The sequence below is a fragment of the Tachypleus tridentatus genome, chromosome 13 (genome assembly GCF_004210375.1).
Source record: "Tachypleus tridentatus isolate NWPU-2018 chromosome 13, ASM421037v1, whole genome shotgun sequence".
Lineage (NCBI taxonomy): Eukaryota > Metazoa > Arthropoda > Merostomata > Xiphosura > Limulidae > Tachypleus > Tachypleus tridentatus.
In genome coordinates this window covers 10,001,160-10,010,285 of record NC_134837.1, presented here as the reverse complement: position 1 = coordinate 10,010,285, position 9,126 = coordinate 10,001,160, and positions in this window count along the sequence as shown.

The window sequence follows — 9,126 nt, the reverse complement described above, 5'->3', positions numbered from 1 at the left end:
ATATCGGCGTGTTAAATTCAAATATTTACGTGAGCTCATCCTTTATGATAAATATACATTCTACTATTTTATAATATTTATATCTATGTACATAGTGTATAAGTTTGACATATACACGTAAAACAACGACAAAAACAGACAAAATGGTCCGTATTTTGCTCGTCTTAAGTAATCAATCGTTGAAGACAGTTCTCATAATGACATTTTTCACGTGGGACAAAGTGAACTTGACACCCAATCAAAACCATCTAAACGGCTGTTTCTCGACCCGCTAGTGTTAATACATATTATTACACCAGTACGTTATAGTTCAGCTCTCTATAAATACCTCGCAGCATCGATATAATATTTTACAGAGACTTTGTACTTCTATTACTGTTACCCCTGCCATCAAAATTAACTTTTCTCTTCAGCCAAACACGCACGACAGGCTTTCCTTTACTTTCCAAGAACTTAACTACTACTCTTATTAAAGAGAGGACCATCCTTGTATTCCTTTTATCTCAGTCCAAGTCCAACTCGAATCTGTATACGAATTTAGCAAATAATGTTTGTGAGCCAGGTGTAGAATCCGTTTTTATAATTGGTGTATTATAGTTCAAAAGCACTAGAAGAAGAAATCTTATAATTCTTCAGCAGACATTATCCGTACTTAACAACAGACCCGATTTACCTTGGCACACTGTACAACTCACGATTTACAATAGACGTTTCATAAATCATGTATTCATGTGTAAATCTCTAGTCAGTACCATATTCATGTTTCTGGAATTCTATAGAAACGATCTATGAGGCTACTGAGGTTGAGCTCATGAGTAGGTTTCTTACGTTTTGTTGTTTTCTGTTAAGCACGAAACTACACATTGAGCTATCTGTGCTCCGCCCACCACGGGTATCAAAACCCGGTTTCAAGCGATGTATGTCCTTAGACATGCCACTTTACCACTAGGGTGCGCTTAAGTTTTGAATCACGCTAACTTGTCAAATGAAATGCTAGATTTACTCTTTGTTCAATACTGAATTTTTCAGTGTGTAACGCTCATATTACTTACCCAATAACTTGATATTGTAACAAAGGTAATACAAACATAATGTAGTTTGTGTAGAATAAACCGACAGAACACTTTGGTCAAGTTTGACTTGAGCCAAAGTCCACAGAGTGTGGAGGGTCATGTAAGCGAGTGGGCAAACTTCATGCTGACCAAAGTCATACAAAAGTCCCAATGATCAATACATCGGAAAGTTTTGTTCGAACAAGACTGCTGTAGTTTTAGCCATCTTTCACAGGAGATCAGTTGTAGATTAGCCATCTTTCACAGGAGATCAGTTGTAGTTTTAGCCATCTTTCATAGGAAATCAGTTGTAGTTTTAGCCATCTTTCACAGGAGATCAGTTGTAGATTAGCCATCTTTCACAGGAGATCAGTTGTAGATTAGCCATCTTTCACAGGAGATCAGTTGTAGTTTTAACCATCTTTCACAGGAGATCAGTTGTAGATTAGCCATCTTTCACAGGAGATCAGTGTTAGATTAGCCATCTTTCACAGGAGATCAGTTGTAGTTTTAGCCATCTTTCACAGGAGATCAGCTGTAGATTAGCCATCTTTCACAGGAGATCAGCTGTAGTTTTAGCCATATTTCACAGGTGATCAGTTGTTGATTTCAAGTTTTGGTTGGAATCTTGTGAACGTATGGACTGAAAGCCTTTATATGCTTCAAAACCTGATTTATTATATTATTAATGATACTGGTGATATGTCAGTAAGAATTTGGTTATAGATCTCTTTCAAACTATAGACACTAATTATTAGAAGACAACATTACTCCAGCTAAGGGCATGGTTTCGAAACCCGTTATCGTTCTAAATGCTCTTTTGTGTGAGTTTTCTATTTTCACTGAAATTATCCAAACTTTCTTTAAAACACTGCAATAATTAGCTTAACAATATTACTATATAAATGTTTCAGTTTGGAAAATCTTTGAATAAATTCGTCTAGCAGTAAAACAACCGGTGGGGCATTACACTGTAGAATTACTGGGAATTTGCTGGAAATTAGGTTTGTTTTGTTTGATTTATAATGGAGACTATGACCAAATACGAGTTATTACATGACGTATAACAGAGAAGTTTGGAGAACCTGGCTTTGTTTCTCATCTATAAAAGAGAGGTTGGGGAATAATGGTATTGTTTGAAATGGTGGAGCATGATCTTGTTTTGTGTGGTTTGTAACATAAAATATGGTGGAGCATGATCTTGTTTTGTGTGGTTTGTAACACAAAATATGGTGGAGCATGATCTTGTTTTGTGTGGTTTGTAACACAAAATATGGTGGAGCATGATCTTGTTTTGTGTGGTTTGTAACACAAAATATGGGCAAGTGTGGTCTTGTTTTGTATGGTTTGTAACACAAAATATGGGCAAGTGTGGTCTTGTTTTGTGTGGTTTGTAACACAAAATATAAGCAAGTGTGGTCTTGTTTTGTATGGTTTCTAAAACAAAAGCTGTTAAAACGTAATCTTTTTTTGTATTACATGTATGTGTAACACTAAGGCCTAAATAGCTTTTCCTTGTTTTCTGTGGTCTGTGACACAGAAGTTGGGGAACCATGGCCTCGTAATTAGTCTGTTCTGGATATTTGTCCTTAAAAAAACTGAATACGTTACTTAATGTATGTAGTACCTATTGGAGTGTAGAATATATACTGTTCGAGCCAAAAACGGTTTTATAAAAACGGTTTTATAACGCCAATTTAGTTTGTTTTTTTTATTTTTACAAAGGTGTCACTTAATGCAACGCTTTTGAAGAAGCTATAGCTTGATCTTTTGTTTTTCTTAGGCAGACAGTAATATAATTGAAATGTTGATTTTATCAGGCATACAGTATCATTGAAATGTTGTTTTTATCAGCCAGGCAGTATCATTGAAATGTTGTTTTTATCAGCCAGGCAGTATCATTGAAATGTTGTTTTTATCAGGCAGATAGTATCATTGTAATGTTGTTTTTCTCAAGCAGACAGTATCATTGAAATGTTGTTTTTATGAAGCAGACAGTATCATTGAAATGTTGTATTTATCAGGCAGATAGTATCATTGTAATGTTGTTTTTATCAAGCAGACAGTATCATTGAAATGTTGTTTTTATCAGGCAGATAGTATCATTGAAATGTTGTTTTTATCAGGCAGACAGTATCATTGTAATGTTGTATTTATCAGGCAGATAGTATCATTGAAATGTTGTTTTTATCAGGCAGATAGTATCATTGTAATGTTGTATTTATCAGGCAGATAGTATCATTGAAATGTTGTTTTTATCAGGCAGATAGTATCATTCAAATGTTGTATTTATCAGGCAGATAGTATCATTGAAATGTTGTTTTTATCAGGCAGATAGTATCATTGAAATGTTGTTTTTATCAGGCAGATAGTATCATTCAAATGTTGTTTTTATCAGGCAGATAGTATCATTCAAATGTTGTTTTTCTCAAGCAGACAGTATCATTGTAATGTTGTTTTTATGAAGCAGGAAGTATCATTGTAATGTTGTATTTATCAGGCAGACAGTATCATTGTAATGTTCTATTTATCAGGCAGACAGTATCATTGTAATGTTGTATTTATCAAGCAGACATGACTGCCTTTGATGGTCAGAAATGTTCATCGAATTATTATTTTAAATATCTTCTCAACAAATCATCATTATAACATTATCCCTGTAATTACTGAGTCAGAAGTTCTGGAAATGTCTATAAATATCACAATAAAAATTGAATTTCTCGTGTTTTTTTCTGTTTCTTTTTTATTACATGATAAATAAAAAAACCAAAAGAAGAGATCTATGCCAATCAGTTTTACTAAGGTGACGCAGTTTCAAACGATGTATCCACTTTTATAAGTATCACCGATAGCTAGTAATAGTCTTAAAAAACCATAATTCTAGAGCAAACGATGTTACGTGTACCCCTTAATGTTAGCTTTCTTACAGAATAATGCTGTTCCTTTACAAAGTTGAAAGACAGGGTGAAACAGGAAATACCAACCAATAATAGATAAACAACAAATATTACAGCTGGGACCTCATTGTATTTTGAATTTGGTTAAAAACACAACCTTTGATTATCTATTTAAATACTGTATTAAAACAACAAGTGGAAAAGGAACTAAATACAGGGATGGTAAGTATCAGTCCTTCAAAAACAAGACTGTTGGGTTTGAATCATCTATAAATAATCGCACAGGGAAGAATTAACATGTAACATGACACATTATTTTTATTTGTCCGAATCAAGTGACTTAATGTCTGGAATTTCCTAAATTTAGTTTGAATTGTTGTCAAAGTAAGTTCTGATTAATTCAACATTCAATTTATTGCTGCCAGGCCTTTAAAGTACTAATTCAATACTGCAAGTTTTAAGTTTCTGTTTATAGCCAAATGTAAGAGGTACAAAAAAAGGAACAAGAGGAATTTTTGTGTAGGTGTTGTGAAGTTAGATCTTTTGTCATATTCGTCAAACCATGACACTCGTAAATGTTAGAACTTTTTCACGATAAAGTTGTAGCTATTGTATGTACAGAGAAAAAAACTTTAAACGTTTATGTTTTCATTAAATTAAGTGGACTTTGTTCATCTTTTACCTATTAATTTTAAAGTTTCAATTCAAGAATAGAAGTCGTTGGAGCAAAAATTTTACCATTTTTTATATACAATTTTTTTTTTACAAATGCCTTTATATTTTTATTCTCATTTTATCACGGATTTCTTTTCAATTCACCAAAGGTAAAATTCATAATATAATCTGTGATGTTAAGAGCTTTATTGCAATCTTTAACTCATCGCATCCTCTACCGTGGGCTACAGTTTCACCTATTCAAGGTTCGTTAAAACAATCTAGATCAGCAAACCAAAGAAATACCAACACACCTCTTATAATGGTGAGACGTATATAAGCGTATCGAAGAATGCATTAGACCTCAAAACCACAGATGGTATTTTCAATTTTATCTTTGACGAAATGAAAATTAATCTTTAATATATTCATTAAACATCTGGTCTACTGTATAACACCGAATAATAGATTAGGCACAATGCAATAATATTATATATTCATATATATTAACTTAGGTTACTGCATAGTGAGTTGAAAATAGCTTAAAAATACCATAACTTTTGTATTTAAAGTATTCTTATTGTTCTTTTATTTTATTTAAACTTTCTTTTTGTAAATATCTTCATTTCTCTCTTTTGTTTTTTTATTATACTTTTCTTTAAACTTTCTATTATGATGTATTATTAATATGTTTTTCTTTTAATGTTGCTTTCGTCATAAACGGCATTGTATTTTACTGTTTGTTTGTTTTTAACAAAACCATATTCGGCTATCTACTGTGTTCATCCTGGTGAATCGAACCCAGGGTTTTATATTTGAAAGCCCTTAAACTTGCCGCTGTATTACCATTGACTTTACAATTTGTTTCTTAAGTTTTGGGTTTGTGCTTTACAACAGCGATATCAAATCCCGGCCACGAACATGTTCACCCTTTCAGCCATGATAATGTAATGGCCAACCCCATTATTCGTTGGTAAAATAATGGCCGAACAATTGATACTGAATGCTGCCGTCCGTTTGTTTTCCCGTTGCTCAATATTTATATTTATTTTGTTTAAGATTAATTTTCAAACTTACTTGATCTGTTTATATATTTTTCTTTGTTTGTTATTAGGCACGAAGGTACACAATGGATTATCTGTGCTGTGTCCACCACAGCTACAGAAACCTGGTTTTTAACGTTATAAGCTTTCAAACTGACTCTTGAGCCACTGTGTTTTTTATATCCTTGTTCTCTGTATTATATTTATTTGGTTTTATTCTCTTTCTTTACTGAATTATTTGATGAATAATTAGGTTAGAATTTCACACAAAGCTACTCGAGGGCTATCTGCGCTAGCTGTCCCTAATTTAGCAGTGTAAGACTAGAAGGAAGGCAGCTAGTCATCACTACCCACCGTCAATTCTTGGGCTACTCTTTTACCAATGAATAGTAGGATTCACCATCACACTATAACACCCCCACGGCTGAAACGACAAGCATGTTTGGTGTGACAGGGATTCGAACCCGCAACCCTCAGATTACGAATAGAACCCCTTAACCCACCTGGCCATGTCAAGCTGGTTAAGTCTCATCACACACGCATCCAGTATATAGTTCATTTGAGTGAATACAGTAAAGTGTTTGTTTGTTTTGAATTTCGCGCAAAGCTACACGAGGGCTATCCATAAGTTTACAGTGTAAAACGAGAGGGAAGGCCGCCAACTCTTGGGCTACTCCTTTACCAACGAATAGTGGGATTGGCAGTCACATTATGACGACCCCCACGGCTGAAAAAGCGAGCATAATTTGTGCGAAGGGGATTCGAAACTGCGACCCTCAGACTACGAGTTGAGTGCCTTAACCACCAGGCCTTTAATGAATAGATGAAAATCTGATTAAATGTCCTTCATTTACATTATAAAAATAACTTTAAAAATAACAGTTATAACTAAATTTATCTCCATATACAGTGAAGAGTAAAATTAACCCTAACTTTATAGAATTTAAAGCCTGTTCTAATGTTGAACAATCATTTCTTTCGAGAGAATAAGAATTACAAATCATAATATTAGCTCAAAATCTTGTAAACACGTTTTGATTTATCTGAGTTAAATTAACAGATGATTTCAACTTCGGCTTTGCAATTAGTTTTTGTAAAATGCAAAAACTAAAAAAAAGGTATTTGTTTTAACTCAAATCATGCATATTGTTTCTAAACAAAAATGTGTTTTGTTCAGAGAAATAACTTTAAGCCTAAAAATATCCTAAATCTTCAGTTTCTCTTCACAAAAACTGTAAACAAATTGCTTCTGTTTGCTATTACTTTCTTTTATTTGCAAAGGTTTCTTTCTGCTCTGCTAAATTTCGACCACGAGGATAAAGATACATATCGTATGCAAATATGTAATTCACGTTATCTCTCAACGAAAACCTTCCATTCACGACGAAACATTGTATCTGTTCTCCAGTCACGCTCGAATAACTTTGGTAGTCTGGTTATTTTTGTAATCCAATAAACGTACTCGTGTTCCAAGCATTACAGAGAAATCTATTGATTATTCATGCACCACGGACTGTACCTCTATTGTCCTCTGCTCTTGAGGTAGGGCAGCATATATATTCTATGTATATAAGTGTAAAGTCTTCTGAATTAATTCGGACTACTATTTCCCATCCATAGGCTGGAGTTTTGTTTTCACTACTCTGTGTGTAGGTAAACAATACAGCGTAACAATTTAATTGTTTGTTTAATTTTGATTGAAATTTGTAGAATTGTTGCGTGTTTCCCAAGGACCAGTTGATTCATTTTTAATAGATGTAGTTTAAAACTCAAGGTAACACTGAAGGTGAACCGTTTTCGTTATAATGATAGTAAAATGGATACCTGTTCCTATATATTTGGACGTGAAGAACTGTTTTGGATTGGTGACTGCAAAAGACAAAAGCATTGCATGGAGAAGTTAACACTATCTGAATGCCTTTATAACTAATAATAACATAATTTCAGGGGTTTTGTGTGCTAATATATCTTGTTAAGGTTTAATATGCTGTTTACTGTAATGATAAAATAAACTATGTGGACAAACATTCGTGAAATGTCACGTAGTCCCCCAAATTAGTGGGAATATGTCCGTTACACAAGTTGGATGATCACCTGTTAAGTTGATAACTATGTGTTATCTAATAGTATTAAGTTAAAAACATTGTTTGCTTAATTTAATAACGGTATTTGATATTGCAGATTTACGTTAATAAGAATGTTTGCTAGTGACATGTTAGGTTATTAACAAGATATATTAGTGGTATATCAGGCTTATGACAATGTTTTCTAGTGATATATTAGGTTAACAACAAGATCATGTTTTGGTATGTTAGGCTTATAACAATGTTTTCTAGTGATATATTAGGTTAACAACAATATCATGTTTTGGTATGTTAGGCTTATAACAATGTTTTCTAGTGATATATTAGGTTAACAACAAGATCATGTTTTGGTATGTTAGGCTTATAACAATGTTTTCTAGTGATATATTAGGTTAACAACAAGATCATGTTTTGGTATGTTAGGCTTATAACAATGTTTTCTAGTGATATATTAGGTTAACAACAAGATCATGTTTTGGTATGTTAGGCTTATAACAATGTTTTTTTTTTAGTGACATGTTAGGTCAATAACAATATTTACTAGTAGTATATCAGGCTTATAAGAATATGTTGTTGTGATATGTTTGGTAATCTTCTCGTAGTTTTTATTATGAAAAGAAAATATTTTGTAACTGTAAGATTAGAACAATATAGTCCTTTTGGGAAAATATCATAATTCTTGAGCATCTAGTCCTACTGGGACACCAACTAAATATTAGAGTTCTATTGTCTTGATGCATTACCGGCTAAAGATTAAGTTATCTACTTCTGTGTGGTTACCAACCTAATGTTGGAGTCACCTCGTCACGTTACTATAACAGCGAAGTAATTCAGCTATCTGTTTCTGCTTGGATACCGACTGAGTAGTGGAGTGACCTACTCGTGTTGGGATACAAACGGAATGCTGGAATTATTGCAGGTCGTTTCTTTTGGAAATGAGCAGCGTTAGAATGAATGCTTCATACACTTTGTTTGTCTTTCATCCAGAGCTAACACAGTTTATTGTAATTTAGCTGTGCTAACACAGTTTATTGTAATGTAGCTGTGCTAACACAGTTTATTGTAATTTAGCTGTGCTAACACAGTTTATTGTAATGTAGCTGTGCAAATACAGTTTATTGTAATTTAGCTGTGCTAACACAGTTTATTGTAATTTAGCTTTGCTAACACAGTTTATTGTAATTTAGCTGTGCTAACACAGTTTATTGTAATTTAGCTGGACTAATACAGTTTATTGTAATTTAGCTGTGCTAACACAGTTTATTGTAATTTAGCTGTGCTAACACAGTTTATTGTAATTTAGCTGGACTAATACAGTTTATTGTAATTTAGCTGTGCTAACACAGTTTATTGTAATTTAGCTGTGCTAACACAGTTTATTGTAATTTAGCTGTGC